Genomic DNA, 10,271 nt, shown 5'->3' on the forward strand with positions numbered 1-10,271 from the left:
CCAGGCCCTTAAGATCTGGTAGGAATATTTAGGAAGGACCCCATGTAACAAAAAAACAAAACTGTGTGGGGTTCCCCCTTTAACTCATACCAGGCCCTTAAGGTCTGGTAGGAATTTCCCCCCCCCAAAAAGGGGGGAAAAACATGGGATCCCTCCTAAAATTCCATACCAGACCCTTGATCTGAGCATAGGCCTGGTGGGGTCGGAAAGAGGGGGGACGAGCGAGCGCCCCCCCCCTCCCTCCCACACAAGGCCACATGCCCTCGGCACGGGGAGGGTGTCCCTGTGCCGATGGGGGCAAGGGCCTCGTCCCCACAACCAGGGGGGAAAATGTGTGTGCGTCTTATGGAGCGAATCCCTTTTACCCAACACCCGGAACATGCAGTTTCGGGCATCCGTTTGGGGCATCAGTCTCGAGAGCTCACCATAGAGCCCCTAGAGCAGACGAAGAACGTCCGTGGCACTGTAATCACAGCGCCACCTGTCTCAGCGGTCACTAACTGCAGCTTCTGTCACAGCTTCTGTCACAGAAACTGTCACAGAACCAGCCTGTGTCCTATGGTCCGGTGCGCCTTATGGAGCACAAAATACGGTACATATAAATTTTTACATCTTGATAAAACCCTAGCTTACCCTATCCATAGATACCCTTTTTCCCTTTAACCCCTATCACTGCAAGCTCAATGTGGTCACATTCACTGTTCGTCAGGTTAGGGGGGAATCCAGCGGTCATTTTCGTTCTCAGCACATAGTGGCTTCATTTTGTGCTGATTATTCCCGGTAAGCAGTAAAAGCTGTAAAATAGGTGACAGTAGGAAGAAACAGGATACAAAAGCCCAGCAAATATGTAAGAGGTTTAAACAAGGCTTCAAGTTAAAAGAAGAAAATAAAAGCTGACAAAATTAAAGTCCTTTCGTCTACAGATATTTGTCCATAATGGCGTATAATTGTGTTGATTGCGTCTTGTCTCTCTTTCTTGATTAGCAAAGCATAAAGACTGATGATCTGCTATCTTGTAGGTGTTTGATTTTTCCGATTCGGAATGTTCAAACAGATAATGTCATACTGCTGAATGAGAACTGAATGTTACCACGTCTCATACTGCGTTTTCTCAGCATGGCTAATGTGGGAGGATTGTTTTAATATTTATTACAATGACTTCATCTCTTGCTGGGTCTGCGGCAACATTTTTGCTCGACAAATCACCAGATAGGCTTGAAGCATGTTCATTAAAGTGCACCATGTAAAGTAACTGCAGCCATTAGAGAGGTTTTTTTTTTTTTCTCTGATCAAAGTTCATAAGCTCTGACAGCAAATGTGGATAAGATTCGATTAATATTACATAATAAAAGGTGACAAAAAATAAACAGGAAGCAGACAAGTACATTTAGATCCCATGTCCATTGCAGTGAGGTTCGGTAATTCAATGCACAGCAATGCACTATGCTGACATTTATTCTCGTTCACAAGCTGCCATGCATATTTTTTGTAAAATCCTTATTTAAACAAAACAAACACAGTTGAAAAATTACAACAAATACATATCCAGTACATTAGGTTGTAGGATTTTAAGATCTTGTCTTGTACCAAGAGGTAATTGGAGATTTAAAAAAAAAAAAAAATCAGTTACAATAATGCAGCATGGTGCAAGAGATACATTTTGTAAGTATTCAAAGTAGTAACCAAAGGAAGAACGCAATGCATTTTTGTGGTGCCCTCCGCCAAAACAAATGGTCTGATTTTTGGTCTGTTTTGGTGAGTTGACAGGAAGCCCATTGATATCCTGCTGGTGATCATCCCTATAGTTATACATTTAAGACCTATATAGGGTAATCAGGACCTCTTTCCTCCTGCTGGTGATCATCCCTATAGTTATACATTTAAGACCTATATAGGGTAATCAGGACCTCCTTCCTCCTACTGGTGATCATCCCTCTAGTTATAACTAAATATCTATAAAATGTAATCAGGACCTCCTCCCTCCTGTTGATAATCCCTTCATTTATAACTAAATATCTATATAGGGCAATCAGGACCATCTTCCTCCAGCTGGCGATCTCTTTAGTAATACACTAAAGATCTATATAGTGTAACCAGAACCTCCTTCCTCCTGTTGGTGATCCCTCTAGTGATGCACCCCAGAATTATATTTGCTTTCCCCTTCAAGGTTCACACTGTTTGCTCATTTTGCAGTTATCTGAAATAAACACCCCCAAATCTTTTCTGTAGTTTTGGCCAACACTGTACCCCACATATTGGTCTTTATTAGAGGATTATTTTTCAGTAAGTGCATTATTTTGCATTTAGAAACACTGAACTGCAGTTTCCACTGCTCTGACCAATCTACCACTAATGCAAAATCATATTTTACATTACAAATATTTCCAAAATATCACACCTATTGCACTACTTTGTGTCATCAGCCATCAAAAACACTTACCTTGCCCACCAAACCTTCAGTTATATTGCTTATAGGGATGCACGATACCAAGTACCATACTCGGTACAAGTACTGATACTTTTCAAGCTCCAAGACTAGACTAGAGACAAATTCAAAAATTAGAAGGCAGCTGTCATTTGTAAGGAGCACACGGAGCTCCTGGGATTTATACATCTCTGTTTTAATGTATGATTTTATTTTTATAAATATATATATTAAGGGATGCACCAATACCATTTTTGCAAGTACAAGTACTGATACTCGCCCAAGTACTTACAAGTACGAGTACTGATACATTTTTGTTTATTGTCATGTGACAGTTTTTCTAAAACAATACGGACTAATGATTTCAGGACAATGGTGGAGTGCCAGAGCCCAGTCACAGCTGCAACCGCTGCAACCCTGGTAGTTCTCATGAAAATGCCAAGTATCGGCACTAGTATCTGAACTGGTATCTGAACATCCCTAATTGCTTACAAATACAAATAATTACAAACTAAAAAAAAATCCCCAAACCAATTTCCAATTTTATTCCATATTGTTATAATTTTGGCTATGGAATATCAGGTGGAGGCCAGTAGACTCAACTCATCTATAGAAGGAAAAAAGATTCATAAGTCTCAACACAAAATGAGTCTTTAATCACCTAATTTGTATAAAATGATGGTCTTCCCCAGGAAGTAAAAGTAATGTTTGAGTATCATTGATACTGTTACATTTATTTGGATCGCCTTTCCAATGATGTGCTGAAAGAGGCAGAAATACATTTTTTGTACATCCTAATTTTTGAATAATGATCCAATTTTTTTATACAGCCCATGAAAAGTCAGTGAAGAGTTTTTGCATTCCACAAGGCTGCTTCTAACGATTTTCTCACTCCCTTTCGGGCTTCAGTGATTGTTAGGTCTTTCCAGTAATCCATCTGCTGTAGCTGCTGCTGGAACACAATTTCTGCTCCGCCTTTCTCTACATTTTCTTTTTTCATCGTAACCCAAACCGTGTCATCCGGTCAACATGTCACTGCAAGCCACAGGAGCTGCCAGAGTCAAGACAGGTCATCTGAGCTGTGTTGGGAAGAACAGTGCAGTTCAGCAATGACTAAACACTAAAAAGCCTCTTAAACATAACTACATACATATACAACTTCAATAGTTTCCTAACCTTATTTTTATAAGGAGTTTTAAAAGCAAACCAGGAAGCGCTTAAAGAGGAACTTTGCCCATATTTTACAAAATGAAAACTAAGACACTTTTAGAAATGTTTAGTGATGACAATCTACAAACAGATACTTAGAGATAAATGGAGGCTTTTTATTCTTTGCATACCTTATTTGTCTTTTGCTCCCCACTCTTCTCACGGTTGGCATTTTCTCTGAGAACAGATGGATCAATCTTCCTTTACTTGCTGGAACTCTGGTTGTGCCTCCTGGAATGTGACAGTGCTCATCATCTCAGGAGGAAAAACACCCTTCCCCCAAGATCTTGAGAGACTTTGTAGTTCCCAGGAAGGCACAGGTGATGTAGCCTTCCCTGGATGCAACTGTAAGGCTGGTTAAAAATCACCAGTGCCTCATTCAACCAGACAGTGGAAAAACAGTCATTGTAAGTAAAATCAAAAGTGTTTAACTAATAAATGTAACAAGATTTCATATCGGTATGCTGAGCTGCACGCTGATGTGATTTTTAGTGAAAGGGGGTAAAGGGCCACTTTAATACCATGATTTTCCCTCTTTTCTGTCTCTGAGCATATTTGCAATTACAGAAATGTAATGTCATAACAATCATAGAATGGTAGAACTCCCCACCGTGGAGATTTCTTCCCATTTCCTGCCTTGGTGAACAGTTTGATGGGAAAGGATGATGATTTTTTTTATTATTATAGGTATTTATATAGTGCCAACAATTTATGCAACTCTTTACATAGTGCCCATTCACACCAGTCCCTGCCCTCAAAGAGGCTTACAATCTAAGGTCCCTATCTCACATGCATACATACAGAGCTGATTTAGACAGAAGCCAATTAACTTTCCAGCATGTCTTTAGAGTGTGGGAGGAAACCCATGCAAGCACATGCAAACTCCTTGCATCCAGTGTCCTGACCAGGATACGAACCAGGGACCCCAGTGCTGCAAGGCAAACGTGCTCACTACTATGTCATTGTGATGCCCCATGGTGAAAATCTCCCCAGTTATTTAGGAGAGCACAGCTCTGTCAGTTTGTTTCTTGTCTGTGTCTTTTTGTTGTCTTAATTTCTTCACATTTACAGGAAATGAGAGAAAATATCAGAGAAATTCTCCAAAACTGGGACACAACAATGATAACCTGATAATTGGTATTTAGTCCAAACCAAAAAAAACCTTTTGGCTGGAGGCTTACTGTAGATGTAAATCATTAAACATAGTCATGGCTGGAAGATGTAGTTAAAACTTGTGTCTTTCTCTTTCTCTCTCGCTTTTGTTTTTACATAAGATGTGAGTGTAATTCCTAGTTTGGAGCTAGAAGTTGTCAGAGGTGTGTCAGATATTCTGTGAATATCAATCCACCAGTTTGATATTCTGGATCAGGGAGATTCAGAGCTGGCCAAAATTAATCTCTGGATCTGACACAAATTTGCAAGTATTAAATCACCTTCTGCCCAAGATACAAAATTGGCATACCAGGCATACAGGCATACAGGCTTGTGTACCAATGGGAAAGTTGCACATAACTCGCCTCATCCTAACATGTATTTTTTCCTGGGGCACTGATGGTGCAGAAAAAGTAAAAACCCACTACCTTTTAGCACTTGATCAATTAATATTGGGCCAAATTTTTTTTTTTAAAGGCCCTGTCCCACTGAGTTATATAAAGACTAGTATTAAAATAGGGATACATGCCAATAATTCTCCAGCCTTGGGAATAACAGCCTTTAAAAGAGAACTATGGGATTAGGGCTTTTCCCCATAGTTCTCCTTAGGGTAACTGGAGGACACAAACTAGCGTCCTACCGTCACCCTAAGCTCAGTATACCGCGAGCTAGAGCTCACAGTATACTGAGACGCGCAGCTAAAGCGGATCCTGACAATTATGTCTGGATCCGCCCAGCTGCGTGAGAGACAGCTGGCTCTGCCTATCTAGAGGCAGAGCCAGCTGTACCCGCCCCCTCCCCCATCCGTTCCGCCAGTCAGCGCTGGAGGATCTGAGCTGGGAGGGGGGAATCCAGCCACTCCCCTGTCACGGCAGAGAGCTGTGGCAGGATCGAGAAGTGAGCGAACTATTTAACTCTCAAACTTTTTTTGTTCCAATAATGAATCCATATTTAACAAATATACATTGCTCAGCAAGATATTTCTTTATATTTTCACCCAAACACTTACCGTCATCATGTTTGAGAACAGTTGGCTCCAACTCTTTCAGCTCAGTTTCCCTGAACTTCATCTACAGTACAAGATCACAAGCAACAGAGCAGTCTCCAGCAACTATCCATCTACTAGCTTTGAGGCGGGAGGAAGGAGGAGGGGACTGAAAGGAGCAGAGGATTGGCTTGCTTGTTGTGTCTGTGTGTGTTTACGGAGACACACAAAACCTACTAGCACACACAAGGGTGGCTCCATAGGACCCTGCAAGGAAAAGGAGCTACCCTAAAACAGGATATCAGGGCCAGTGCTCAGAGGTTTCTGCAGGAAGTTAAGCGTTTTAAACATCAAGGAGTAGCATTCACTGTAAGTTATTTATTCAGTATTTGAAATAGGTTTAAAACCTTTTGACTTTAAAGGAGAACTATGGGGTTAGGGCTTTTCCCCATAGTTCTCCTTAGGGTAACGGGAGGACACAAACTAGCGTCCTCCCATCACTCTAAGCTCAGTATACCGTGAGCTACAGCTCGCGGTATACTGAGACGCCGCAGCTGAAATGGATCCCGACAATTATGTCTGGATCCGCCCAGCTACGTGAATGAAAGCTGGCTCTGCCTATCTAGAGGCAGAGCCAGCTGTGCCCGCCCCCGTCCGTTCCGCCAGTCAGCGCTGGAGGATCGGAGCGAGGAGGGGGGAATCCAGTCCCTCCCCTGTCACGGCAGAGAGCCGTGACAGGATCGAGAAGTGAGCGAACGCCGGTATGTGTTCGCTCACTTCCCTATCTACTGAGCCGACCTGTGACAGTTTCATTGTCACAGGTCGGCTAGAACTATTAGGATAAGTGAAAAGCACTCACCTCATAGTTCTCCTTTAATACCACTTTAAGACTAGGTCATTGTCAAGGACCTTTTTTATAAGTTTCAATAAAAAGAATTTAAAAAGTTAGATTAATATCCAATGTAGTGAAATTTTCATTATATGCTCATCTTTATTGGGAGCCAATCAGAGTAATTCTGATGATCAGAGTAGTTATAAAAAAAACAAAAAGCTCTTGCTAAAACCTTTTTTTCATGCCCCGGCACACTGCCCTCTGTCTGATCGGTTTGATAGGTCAGAAAGAGATACCTATTTTATGGCTTTTAATTGACACTGTTCCTGCTAGGATACTATGCTTAGGGGCAAGCTGAAAATCTCCTGCATACAGCATTTTCTTAATTAATTCACATAAAATTGCCCCCCTTTGCAATTCATGCCATTACTCTAAGAATACTCATAAAATGCTTGTAAAATGCATGTTAAGATGCTTGCAATGGTTTCCAGTGCCCAGAAAGGTCAACATAAGAACACAATACTACAAAATGCTTTGAAAATCCATATAAATTGCCATGCATAAATGCTGGTGTATTCCCGGCATTTTGACGCATTGGTGGTCTGAACTGGCCTTCAGTAGTCAAATTCTCACAGCTATATTAGACTCTTTTCATTTAAGATGTCTAGTCATTAGTGTCCAATATAATACTAATTTTACACAATAAATGTATAATAATCTCAATATATTCTGTGATTTTTGAGGTAATAAAATCTTTAGTGTCTCCTCTAGACCTTTAGACATTTAGGAACTGATTATTACTAAAGCTAGTGACACATATGATGGTTCAAGTAATAAAGTATTTTTTTGGTAAAATCAGAAGCTAATACATAGGGATCTATTCACTAAGCTGCCGTAGGCAGCCGAGTGACTAACCGACCCCAAGCGAAGTGAGCCGAACGCTGTTCGGCTATTCACTTCAGGCTGGTACAGCTGATTCCAGCCGTATATCAGCTGAAATCACCCGTACATCGTGTGGCTTCGGGTCGGCCGAACATGCTCTGCATGTTTGCCAACCTGAAGTGCAGAAGGAGTTCGACTCACCTGATCCAACATCTGGATCAGCTAAGCCGAACCTCCGGCAAACCTATTGGCTATTTTACTTTGCAACAGCCAATAGCAAACTAGCTATTGCACCCGCCCTCTGCTGCTGTCAATCACCAGAGGGGGACCTGATGGAGAACTGCAGGTCCCCCTCTGCTGATTGACAGCAGCAGTGGACATGTGCAATAGCTAGTTTGCTATTGGCTATTGCAAATTGCAATAGCCAATAGGAATCTAGCTATGCATTCCTATGGTGATTTCTTTTTTTTTCGGCTTGGGGCCGAAGCTAGCCGAAGGATCAGCCGAAGCTACGGCTAGATCCTTCGGCAGCTTAGTGAACAGACCCCATAGTGTTATTCACACTTGCCACACCAAGGGAGTCAGCCTACCTAGAGCACACAGTAGCCAACTGGAGTGGAGCTAACCCTCTTCCCATGAATTTTCCACCTCTACCTCCATACTCCTTGGAGCATATACTCAGTAGAACCTACCCCAGTGCCTCATCTTATCCTCAACCATAAGTGTATAGTATAACCACTTATAGTCCTATGACAGTTTCACTACAATTATTAATTTTATATATTTCTATATATCTTATTTGGGGATTACTATTTGTCCCGGTTCTGGTGTATAGATGCCCGGGGTAAAGGGGATGATTAGGGTGACCCCTAGCGATAATTTGAAGCTCTACTGACGTTTTAGGAGATTTAAGGAAGTTGATGTTGCACCCCAGTATGTCTGCCTTTCCTGGACAAAGTCTATTGACGAATCGCATCAGACATGCTGGGCATGTACTGAGGTCTAGTTACAGGATACAGAGGCTGCTGATTCCTGTTCGTACTGAGGAGTCATTTGGTTGTTTTTTTCGAATACGCTTATTTACCCTGGATACGCTTATTTACCCTGGATAAGTGTTTTTAACCTATTTTAATAAACGGTACCTTTCATACTTCACCATTGGAGTGTTATTTCCTCTTGGGTACTGGGATTTCCCAGCGAACAGCATTGTCCGAAGGAATGCGGGAAGGAGATACATTTTTCGAATACGCTTGATTACCCTGGATATCTTGTAAGTGTTTTTAACCTATTTTAATAAACGGTACCTTTCATATTTCACCATTGGAGTGTTATTTCCTCTTGGGTACTGGGATTTCCCAGCGAACAGCATTGTCCGAAGGAATGCGGGAAGGAGATACATGAAGGACTGTCCCACCTAAAGATAAGAAGAGCACTTAGCACTCATCACCTCTGCGCATATTGACCATTGACATATATGATCCAGGAAGTCTGGTGAGTGGGTTCTCTACTTCTTAATACACCGGTGATTTATGAGCACTATTGATGACTACTGCACTTTGGATACACTGTATGTTTATGAGTATATTGGATATGGATATTTGTAAGAAACAAATCGGAATTGGCCACAAAAAGACTGTTTTGGAAAATTGAGAGTTTGGATTTAGTTTTTTCATTTATAATTGGAGCAATATTGGACCGATAAGTTTTATTGATATTTGTATGGGCACACATATTTAGCTTAGGAAGTGAGTTTTGTTCACTTAGCGTGGTGCATTTACTTCTATACACGTATTTACCATTTGGCACGTCAGCTCACATTGAGATATACTGTATGTGTTATATGTAAAAGTTATGTTTATTTGAGGTATTTGTTAGCGTGGTGCACATCTAATTTTTTGAATGATGTAGAAGAGTAAGGTTTAGGCCAGCTTCAACTAAGCTGGTTAGCTACCCTAGTTCAATACATGCTTTGTTTGCAATAGTAGAGTAAATAATATGCAGTTTAGTACTTAAAGTGACCCTGACGCTGAAAAAAGAATAGAATAAAGAAGCCTCTGCAAAATAAAACACTTTTCCGTACTTACCTGTCTACTTACCTACTTACCCATCCCAGCTCTCATTTGTGGAATCTTTGCTGAGCAAAGCCACCTGAATGTTCTGCGCATTCTACGCACCTTTGGGATAGCCTGCATTACCTTGCAAAGTTCTGTGGTTTCTCCTACCAGTTTCTAAGCCACTACTGTGTCCTGCATAGATGTGGGGGCAGGAACAGTCACTGGGAGGAATATCGGTATTTGACTCTCCCAGAAGTGTGTCGGATGTAAAGATGTTGTGGGAGTAAAGATTCTACGAACGGTCACTAGGACAAGATACATTTAAAACTTTTTTTTCTTCAGAAGCTTATTTCACTCAACTCTTTTCAATGAACCTTTCTATTACCTATTCAGGGCATGGTTAAAAGGCTACTTAGCTCCCCCTTTCCCCCCAAGAGCAGTGTATACCTTTTAATGCTCCCCTGTATAGCTCCCGGAATTGGAGAAAGAAAACCAGCTTGTCAGAGCTCACACAGGGCTATGGACTCCTCCTCCTGCCCTATGTGACTGCACTGGGACAATCTGGAGGCTGCTAGTACTGTCACATGGGAGGGGGGTCATAAACATGCTCACCCATACCCAGAAGTGAAAGGTATTGTTTGTAACTAGAGGGCGTGCGGGGTAGAACTAAGTGACTCATTTGCTTTGCCAGGGACTTCCCTAAATGTTTTGCTGCCTGAGGCCATGGAGGAT

This window comes from Nanorana parkeri, unplaced genomic scaffold (assembly GCF_000935625.1).
Source record: "Nanorana parkeri isolate BGI_ZX_2015 unplaced genomic scaffold, ASM93562v1 scaffold298, whole genome shotgun sequence".
Taxonomy (NCBI): domain Eukaryota; kingdom Metazoa; phylum Chordata; class Amphibia; order Anura; family Dicroglossidae; genus Nanorana; species Nanorana parkeri.